Genomic DNA, 11,059 nt, shown 5'->3' on the forward strand with positions numbered 1-11,059 from the left:
TCGTTTATTATGAACTATAGCATTTTTGCTAACTGCAAACTGCATCCCCATGTTACCCCCATCCCTTCACACCCCTTAGGCTCTCAAAGAATTAACTTTAATACATTCATGAAGTGTGGCGTATACATATTAATGTCAGTCAGTGCTCCTTACAAGGTGCAATGTCCATGAAGGGCTAATTTCCTGACCGCAAACCACACACACACCAGGAAGTGGGGAGCTCAGGGCAGTCATCAAGTGTTGTAATTGCAACCTACGCACTGTGTACCAACAGTTAACCTGCTCGTCACAGCGTGTGCTGTGCTAATTATGCAGAGCGCAGTTAGTCTCCAGTAACTGCCGTTTAGTGCAAGTGGTTGCTGTCCACCTCGAAGTAAGTAGTGAGCTGTCACATGTACACGTTTCTGTGAAATACCCAGATTACTTGTGGGCACCCACTATTGTTGAAGGTAGGGAGGAGTGCTATGCTGGCACTGGCTGGCACACAGCAATCCCGGGTGGCTCACTGGCTGGGAAGACGTACAAATTCTCTGATACACAAGGGGGAGGCAGTGGCCTAGCCGTATTATCACTGGTCTGTTAATCCATTGACCCAGATAATGTTTTGGGAACCCGGGTTTCAATCCCACCGCGGCAGATGGTGGAATTTGAACTCAATAAATATCTGGAAATAAGAGCCTAATGATGACTGTGAATCAATTGTTGGAAAAACCCATCTAGTTCGCTAATGTCCTTTCGGGAAGGAAGCTATCGTCCTTACCTGGTCTGGCTTACGTGTGACTCCAGACTCACGGCAATGTGGTTGACTCTTAACTGCCCTCTGGGCAATTAGGAATGGGCAATAAATGCTGGTCTAGCCAGTGATGCCCTTAACCCATGAATGAATAACTAAAATAAAAATGCAAGAAATCCAGCTTAAAAAAAAATCCAGAGGAATCTTTTATGTATACTAAATGTGAAGATAGATATACTCTTGATCGACAGTGGGATTCAGGGTTCCAGGGAAAAAGCAGGAACAGATACTAGGAATGTCAGATCAGCTGTGAACCTATTGAATGATTGAGCAGGCTCAAATCGTCGAATCCCTACAGTGCGGAAAGAGGCCATTTGGCCCATCGAATCCACACTGACCCTCCAAAGAGCACTCCGCCCGAACCCAGCCCCAACCCAGTCCCTGCATTTCCCATGGCCAATCGACACAACGTGCACATCTTTGGACTTTGGGAGGAAGCTGGAGTACCTGGAGGAGAATGTGCAAACTCCACATAGACAGTCATCTGGGTCCCTGGCGCTGTGAGGCAGCAGTGCTAATCACTGAGCTACCATACTGCCCCACCCATGGCTCAAGGGGCCAAATAGCCTACTCCTGTTCCTATTTCTTATTTTTCTTAAATCACAAGTTGTGGGCGTCTCTGGCTAGGCCAGCACTTATTGCTGGTGATTCCACAGAACGTAGATTGGATGTGACAGCTTTGCTGAATGCCTCCGTTTACCTGACTACCTGCCAGTTTAGCTCCTGACCTTGCTCCCGAGTTGGCCTCTCTACCTTTGACCTCCTGCAGTGTTTCAACAAAGTTCGAGGAACAACAACTCATCCTTTGATTTGAAACCTTGAAGCCTTCTGGTCTTGATATTGGGTCTAACAATCGCAGCTGGTAACCTCCATCTCCATTTTGCTTCTTTTTGTTTTAAAAACTTTGCAGACCTTCTTCAATACTTCTGCTTTTGCAACTTTGTAACTTTGTATTCCTTGCTCTGTTTGATCACTCTGTGATCATTGTACGGTATGATCTGCCAGTACTACACACAAAACAAAACCTTTCTCTGCACCTAGGTACGTGTGCGAATAATAAATCAAAGTCAGGTTTTAAAATGAGGCCGACCCATTCAAAATTACTGCCATTGCAAGCTTTTAGACTTGCTGGGGTGACATGCCCTCTCGACCCTCCTGTGTGCCCACCGCAGCGGCTCAGGAACAAGTTTGATTTGACCTGCAGTGTCAGGGTCAACTTGGTTCAGGTCAGTCCCAACACTGGTCAAGCGATCCAGCCCCTCAAGCATGCTCTGCTGTACAGTGAGCTAATATGGGCCTGTTCTCTGTTCACTCGCCTTATACCTTAATAATCTGACCCCAGAAAAATGGACCACCTTCAGGCTTGGTGGATTCAGTTGACATTGCTGCTGTTTGCTGGCATCTGCTCTTTACATTTCTCCTTTGCTACGTTCCATGCAAGCAGTTCTGCAGAACAAAGCTCGCTCCAGGCAAATGGAATAAGGAACGACAATTATTCCTGCATCAGACCCTAGCTACTCTCTTGGTAGTCGATGCATATTCCAGTTAATTAAATAGAATGCCTTGGAGCTAAGCCTGTCCTTTCATTGCAGCTCCAGGTGGAACCTTCTGGATGCTGAAATTTTTTTGTTGTTATTTATTCATGGGTTGCAGATTATGGTTTATTGGTTTACTGGCTTATTTACTGCTCATACCCAATAGAGTTGAGGTCGTTTAAAAGTCAGTCACAGTGCTGTGAAATGGAGGCCGGACCCAGGGAAGAAAGGCAGATTCCCTTCCCTAAAGGACATGAGTGAACCGGATGGGTTATCATGACAAATGGTGGCTTTTTAAAAGTTCATTCAAACGTCACCATCTGCCGTGGTGGGATTTGAACCCAAGCCCCTACAACGTTATCCTGGAATACTAGCCCAGAGGCATTACCACTGTGCCACTGCCTCCCCCAATTTGCAAGCTTTTGTTTTGGATTTTGACCGTGAGTTAGGTTTCAACCACAGCCTTCCAGGAGGCTTGGTGATCAAGAGCATGCCTCTGAGATCGCTTTCCAATTGGCGATGGTGGGTGGACTGAGAGGGATGGCAGGAGGAGAGCCAATCTGCAATGTGAGGGGCAACTGGCAGCAGTGAGTGTGTCTGGGAGATGAGAGGGAACAATGGTAAATGGGAAATAAGGCTGATGATGGTAAACCAGAGCACTGACCCTGACAGCAGTCTCCATGGCAACTGGCCTGTGCTACTGGACAATCGCTTTCAAGCCTGTGCCCCTGGCCCTTCCGTTTTCACCAAGGACTGGTCATGGACACTGCAGTTGTGGGGAGGGAGGAAGTCCTGTTCACCTGGAGAATAGTTCAAAGGAATGGTGAAACATGCCTGATAATTGCCTCTCATAAAGACAGTGCCTTTTTACTTGGTGCTTTTTAATCGTGTGGAGCGAAGTGGGAGACAAGTGTTTTGGAACCCAGGGATTTACAAAGGTGGCTGCGTGTTTTGAAAGCAAGGGATTTGATATCTGTTGTGAACCCTTTTTTTGTGTAGCTGTTGAGTTCAGTATGCAGACAAACTGGAACCAAAGGGTTGTTTACAACTGAAACTGTTGACTAGGGACAGAAGTACTCTACCTGCCAACAACCATGTGTTTGGTTGCCCTATAGTTGACCAAGTCAGGCTGTGAAAAAAGACTGAGTGAAGCTTTGATAGCCCCAAAGAGAAACCAGCAGTTCTACAGCAGCCCCCCTCTCTCTACCTCTCTCTCTGTCTCTTCTCTGCAGTAAGCTACTCTGAAGCTGAAGAAAACCAGCTTATCTGATTTCCAGCACACTACCACAGTGAGTCTTGATAATGGGCTCCCGATAATGCATAAAGCGTCGCACTAAAACATTTGGAGATGGGAACTCATCGGCAAAGTGGTCCGCACAGTCCTTCAGATATCTGCTACTCCTGCCTCTTTAACCCAACCCAAAGAGGCCGGAAAAGATCCCCCTCCTCCCCTGGCCCACTAACAGGTAGGTCCACTAAGGCCCTCCCATCAAGCCTGCTGCAGCCCTGATGGAGCGTTTCAGCCTGAAACATTGATTTTCCTACTTCTTGGAAGCTGCCCAACCCTCTGTGCTTCTCCAGCCTCATACCTACTGCTGAAGCCTGCTAAACCATTCAGTTAGATGATGACCGATTTGTATCTAAATACTGTCTTTGTCCCTTGCTTCCATTGCCCTTAATACCTTTAGTTATTAACAATCTAATTAAACTCAGCTTGGAATTTTTCAATTGATGCTTAGCCTCGATAGATTTCGAGAGCCGTGTTTTCCAGAATTTCACTAAGTCTTTCTGTGAACATCACTGCAGAGCCACATAGCTCCAGTTAGTGCTCTCTTGCCTGCAGTCTGTCACCAGAGACTAGAGTTCCTCTGTATCTATGCTGCTAACTCCTTTAACATAGAGTCATGGAGTAATAAAGCACGGAAACAGAACCTTCGGTCCAACCAGACCATAATCTCAAACTAAACTAATCTCACCTTCCTGTGTTCGGCCCATTTCCCTCCAAACCCTTCTTATTCATGCACTTATCCAACTGTTTTTTAAATGTTGTAACTGTATCCATATCCACCACTTCCTCTGGAAGCTCATACCGCACACAAACCACTCTCTTTAAAAAAAAGTAACCCTCATGTCTTTTTTAAATCTTTCTCCTCTCACCTTAAAACTGTGTCCCTAGTCTTGAAATCCCCCACCCTTAGGGAAAAGACACCTGCTGTTCACCTATCTATATTGTATAAACCTCTAGAAGGTCACCTCTCAACCTCCTACGCTCCAGTGAAATAAGTCACAGCCCCTCCTTCTAACTCAAACCCTCCATTCCCAGCAACATCCTGGTAAATTCCGTGTGAACCCTCTCCAGCGTAATAATTTCCTTCTTAGAACAGGACAGCCAGAACTGGACACAGTTTTCCAGAAGAGGCCTCACCAATGCCCTGTACAACCTCCACATGACTTCCCAACTCTTATACTCAAAGGGCTGAGCAATGAAGGCAAGTGTGCTAAAAGCTTTCATAACCACCCTGTCTACATGTGATGCAAACTTCAAAGAATTACATACCTGAGCTCTTATGGCTCTCTGTTCTACAACACTACCCAAGGCCCTACTTTTAATTGTCTAAGTTCTGTCCTTGTTTGTTTTACCAAAAGGCATTACCTTGCATTTATACAAATTTTCAACTCCATCTGCCACTCTTCAGCCCATTGACCCAGTTGATCAAGATTGAATGAGTTAAACCTAAGTATCTTAATATCGTAAACTATGTAATTTGACATCCCTTAAACAAGGAAATACAAGCCTAGTTTATGTAACCTGTCCTTATGATGTAGCCCTTTTTGCCTACATTGTATCCTGGAAGTGTGTACTTGCACCCCCCTCTAAACCAGATACATTTTCCCTATGTTTTACCAACACTACGACTCAGTTACAATCTTAGAAGCACATTCCCCATTGCAGCAATGGAGCACAGTTTCTCCTATGTCTCTCACTTGCTATCCGGTGTAGACTCAAACCCACACAGCATGAGATTGAGGCAGTCCAAACTCAATGATCAACAGGTATAGAAAGCCTCCAACCAGTCAGTCTGAGCATCCAGATACAATAGATGGAAGGTCAACCCCCTGGAGTACAGTTTCTCCCCAAGAGGGTTGCATTGTACAAACATAACTCACCCTATTGTCGAATGACCTTTCTTTAAATCATTCATTCACAGAATGTGGGCGTTTCCGGCCAGGCCAGCATTTATTGCCCATCCCTAATGGGCAGTTAAGAGTCAGTCACATTTCTTTGTGGTCTGGAGTCACATCATCAGCCAGACTAAGTAAGGATGGCAGTTTCCTTCCCTAAAGAACATTAAGGAACCAGATGGGTTTTCCTGACAATCAACAACGGATTCATAGTCGTCAATAAACTCTTAATTCCCAATTTTTATTGAATTCAAATTCCTTGATCTGCACGGTGGGATTCGAACCTGGGTCCCCAGAACATTACCTGAGGTCTCTGGTAATGTCCAGTGATAACACCACTCGGCCATTGTCACCTCATTGTTGAACTATATCTCCTCAAAATCCACCACTCGTAGAGGTGACTGCGTTCCGTTGGGGACTGATTAAACCAAATATTGGAAGTGGGAATGCAAAAGATGCAACATAAAAGATATCTCTGACTGATTTTCAAACTTTCTGTACAGCAGGTTACTCTTTCTCAATAGGGGTTTTAACGGGGGATGTTAATTTGCTAGCTGAAAAACAACATCAAATAGACAACAGAATCAAAGCAGGCCACTTTACTTCCTATATAAGGAAAGATGGCATCTCGACCAAATGTCCCCAGATCCTACTCAAATGTCTTTGTATTAATGTGCCCCTTTGTCTTGAGAAACAAGTCTGGTTCAATAGCCTAACGGAATTAAACTGCTATCAGAAAAGGACTGCAGGGCTAGTGGCATTAGGCAGTCACTAACCATCAGTTAAAGCAGAACGTAGCTCCTACAGGTTGCAGATCTGTAAGATTCTGTTATTAATGAGGCCTAAATGAAGGCATTATAGGACCAAGGTTGGCTTTCTTTGTGCCTTCATATCAGCACAGAGCCTCTTGCTTTGAAAAAAGTATAGAGAATCTGGGAGTGTTCTCTTCAGAATGAGAAGGTTCTTTAGAAGATGTTCAGAAATATGAAGCTTTGATAGGGGAGACAGGGAGAAACTATGGTCAAAATTAGAGTGGTGCTGGAAAAGCACAGCAGGTCAGGCAGCATCTTTTGGATCTATTCCTGGAGGTTTCAATACATGATATCCTTTTGCTAACAACTCTGCTCTCACACTTCATCACTGATCAATCAAACATACCCATCTGCCAAAGCCATGCCTTCCTATGCTTATCGGAGAGTGGGAAAACTTTTTTTTTAATCCAACTGGATGCCTCTGGACTGGGAGTCAGACAATCCAATTTCCAGAGGATGTGCTTCTTTTCAAAGTAAGGTGTGAGATATGTTACTCCAAGCACTGTGGCTGGTAGGGTGAGGGGGTGCAGTTTTCAGTTGCAGATCTAGCACTACAGAATCTCCATTGTCCAAACCTGGGTTTTCACTTCCGGGCCAGCCGAGCAAAGACAGGAGGAATATGAGGCTTCAGGAATATGAGCCTTCAAATTGTCATTGGATTTGCAGGCTGGATTAGAATTTGGGGTGGGGTGACCCTGGCAGAATTGAAGAGACAGCCAGATGCAGAGGCAGATTCGCCTGCCTCAGGGATGTGGCAGTATATCCAAAGTTGAAAGAATAAACTTGAATTTTCTGTCCAGCCCTCACTTGCCTTCATGTTCCTCACGCACCATTCGTTCCTAACTTAGGCCACCTCATGTCATCAACCACATGATCCCCCACAGCTCCTCATGGTCTGTAAGTCATCCTGTATTGTGGCTTCACCAGGCTGATGCCTCAGTTTTATCTGTGCCTGGTGTGGGCTTTTAGTATGCCACCCTGCATCCTTCATTGAACCAGAGTGGATCACTCTGTTTGTGACATTGGTAGAGTGTGGGATCCACTGGATCATGCAGTCACTAATTTTGGTTGAATACTATTTTGCTGCTGTGATGGCCCATAGCATCTTACAGACGATCGGCTTTGAGGTTCTACATTTGTGCGAAAGATCTCTCGTTTAACGTGGTGGTAGTGTTACACAACACAGTGAAGGATCTCTTCAGTGTGAGGAAAGAACTTTGTCTTCACAAGGCCTATGAAGTGGTCACTACCACCAATACTGTCATGGATTGTCATCTGTGATGGATAAATGGATATGGATGAGGGCAAGTAGATTTTTCTGTCTTGATTACCTCACCATTTAAAACAGACTCAGTCCAGCCGCTTTAGAACTTGGCCAGATCGTCAGTAGTTGTGTGACTGAGCCATTCTTGATGATTAACATTGAAATCTCCCACCCAGAGTACCTTCTATCATTATCTTGAGTCCTTTTTTTTGGTGTTCAACATGAGGCATACTGATTCTTCCACTGAGAACGGATGGTACGTGGCAATCAGCAGGACGGTTCCTTGTCCATGTTTGGCCTTATGCTGTGGAACTTCATGATGTCCAAAGTAAATATTGAGGGCTCCCAGGATAGCTTCTTCCCAACTGTGTACCAGTGTGCCTATACCTCCACTGGGACTGTCCTACCAATGGGACAGAACATACCCAGAATGGCGGTGATGTCTGAAACTTTTTAAGGTACAACTCCGTGAGAAACACCAAGTTAGGCTTGACTAGTCTGTGGGACAGCTTTCACTAAGGAAGGTAGATTTCCTTCCCTAATGGACACATGCGAATTAAATGAATTTTATGACAATTTGCAGTGGTTGCTCTTAGACTAGCTTTAATTCCAGATTTACGAAGTGCATTGAAGTTTCATTAGCTGCTAACCATTACCTTTGTCCCCTGGTTTCCTAGTCTAGTGCCCGTCCTGTTAACAGCCAGGGAGAGATTCATTAAGACTGACTTTCACTTGAAATATCTGCTTGCACTCATTAAAGTAGCATTTTGCACTTGTTTTGAAGTAAACAGGATGTTATTGAAGAGTTTAAGTACCTCTCCTAGCATGCTATCCATTTCACCTTCACCTGCTTTGAGAGAAGTGCAGAGGATGTCTTAAGGAAATCAGGCAGTTTATTTAGTCAGTCTTCACCATAACATTTATTCCACAAATTCTGTCAGGATTTTGCCTAAAACAAATGTCACGGGTGTGCTGCTGCTGCTGTTTATCAGAATCAGCAGGAGATGGTGATCTTGAGTATCTAGCTCCAGACTCCTCTTGGTTCAGGTGAGAAATGGGAGGAGGACATGAGGTCAGGCAGTGCAGCACTAGCTGGGGCAGTACAGGGGCATTCTTCCTCCTTATTCCAAATGCACACTGCAAGACCATAAGAAGAGGCAAGGGCCTAGTGGTATTATCGCTGGACTGTTACCCCAGCGATCCAGGTAATGTTCTGGGAACCTGGGTTTGAGCCCTAATACGGCAGATGGTGGAATTTGAATTCAATAACAATCTGGAATTAATGATGACCATGAATCCAAGTCAATTATTGGGAAAATAACCCAAGTGGGTCACTAAAGTCCTTCTTTAAGAAAGGAAACTGCCATCCTTCCTTATCTGGCCTACATTTGACTCCAGAGCTGAAAATGTGTTGCCGGAAAAGCACAGCAGGTCAGGCAGCATCCAAGGAGCGGGAGAATCGACGTTTCGGACATGAGGCCTTCTTCAGGAATGCTGTGCCTCCAGACCCACAACAATGTGGTTAGCTCTTAACCTACCCTCTGAGCAATTAGGGAGAGACAATAAATGACACGTTCATCCCATGAACGAGAGGAGGTGAAAGAACAAGTGTTGCATCTGCTCCATTCTAGCAGAGTGGTGCCAGTGGGAAGGGAATTCTGGGAATAGATGATTGTATCAGGTTGTTGTGATAGGAATTGTCCTTTAAGAATGCTGGAAGGGAAAGAGGGAGGAAGGTGTGCCAGGTGGAGAGCATTAGCCTGTGGAAATTCTGTCCTCATCTCCCACAACAGGGGTAGTCGAGGACATTAGATGTTTCTATCACCCCCCCCCGACCAAGGACATTGAGATTAATTATTGTACCCCACCTTCACTTACTCCTTACCGTTGCTGCCATCAGTGAGGTTGAACACAGACTAGGCATGGACATTGTAGAGCATGGTTCACCATCATAAGAGTGCACATGTAACCAATGCAATGAGATAAAAGTGCAGAATGAGAAAAACTTAAAGGTGATACGAGGGATTGGATTCTATGATTCAACATGGATGATGTCAGTCAACGCTAGTTCTGGTTAACTGGATTTCTTTGTGTTCTGCACATGGAGTTAACTCCAGAAGAAGGCAGTGGAGATAACCAGCCTGATTATAATGTAAATGGATGACCCCTTGGAGGATGTATCGGGCCTTTTTGGATGGATGAAGTAAGCTGGAAGAATATGTAATCCCTTTCAGGATTATGAGTGGGATGCCTATTTAAGTGAACTTATTTGGACCTCACACAGTTTATTGTGAGATAAATGCTACCATTTCTATCTTGTGGTCTCAGATCCTGATCTCTAATGACCTGTTTATCTTGTTCAAGTTTGTTTTGCAATGTCTCGCTCAGTCTGTAAGGAGCTGCGCTGGGGTTCCTCAGAGAGGAATGTGTTTAGTTTAAAGCTGCCATTCACTGTCATTGGCTTTAGAATTAGAAAGATACAGGCAAAAGTGATCAAATACAGTATGATACAGCAGGCGTGCTAATAAGAACGGGATGATGTATTTTGGTCTGACAGCCAAATCTCATTGGGAAATCTCATGGTTAAGGGAAATCACATTCCGATGAGCAATTAAAGATGATTTCTGGAGGGTAACATATGAAAATGTTATATTGAAGGCTGTGAGCCTGGTGTGCTGAATGCTATGTATGTTGCTTTTCTACCAGGCTAGTGAGGAAAATGCTCATCGTCTCGTAACAAGTGTTCATTCATTTGATCCACAAACATTATCCAGCACTGCATGACCAAACTGTCGAGAGCCCTGTAAATGGGTGACATCTTTGAAGGAAATATCGAGTCTTTTGGGACAGATGAAGTGACACAACCTAAAGCCGTGGCTAATGATCAAGAACAGGTGGTCAAAGTGGTAGCCCACCCATCCCCCCTTTCCTCTCCTATTTCCAGGCCAGCTTCGTGGAGAACAGTTTCTGAGTAGTTTCTAGCCCATGGCTGTCACTCTGCTGCATTGAGAGGCAGGGGTAATATTGTTACCTGTCTTCCTGTCCCAACTGAATGTGTCATCAGTCTCCCATTCTCCCTGATTTAGAAATCTGATTGCTCAGATTTGCAGTGTTTGGGGAATGAATGATAGCCTTGCATTTCTGAATGGTGCATTGTTCTGCATTTCCTATCCCACCTCATTGGTGGATCCCAGCACTACCACGTCAGATGTATAAGTGTCTTGGCCATCCTGTGTGTAACTTGCCCTGGACAGACCCTCAGACATCCTTTGAAATATTACCAGCTCCAAGCACCACAGGCTGCATGACAAAAGACTTAGATGTCCGTTCAAAGGCCATGGACTTTTAAATCTGTGTTTTATTTGTGGAAGCTGTAGAGTCGTAGTCATAGAGACGTACAGCGTGGGAGCGGACCCTTCGGTCCAACTCGTCCATGCCGACCAGACCCTCTAAACCTTTCCTATTCATAAAC

At 44.8% G+C, this 11,059-nt stretch overlaps 1 protein-coding gene across 4 annotated transcripts in view; it reads left to right on the forward strand.

The window, feature by feature from the left end:
* LOC140476514 (transmembrane protein 121) overlaps nt 1-11,059 on the forward strand; it is a 134,839-nt gene that overhangs the window by 66,810 nt on the left and 56,970 nt on the right. The window lies entirely within an intron of this gene.

This window comes from Chiloscyllium punctatum, chromosome 4, assembly GCF_047496795.1.
Source record: "Chiloscyllium punctatum isolate Juve2018m chromosome 4, sChiPun1.3, whole genome shotgun sequence".
Classification (NCBI taxonomy): Eukaryota; Metazoa; Chordata; class Chondrichthyes; order Orectolobiformes; family Hemiscylliidae; genus Chiloscyllium; species Chiloscyllium punctatum.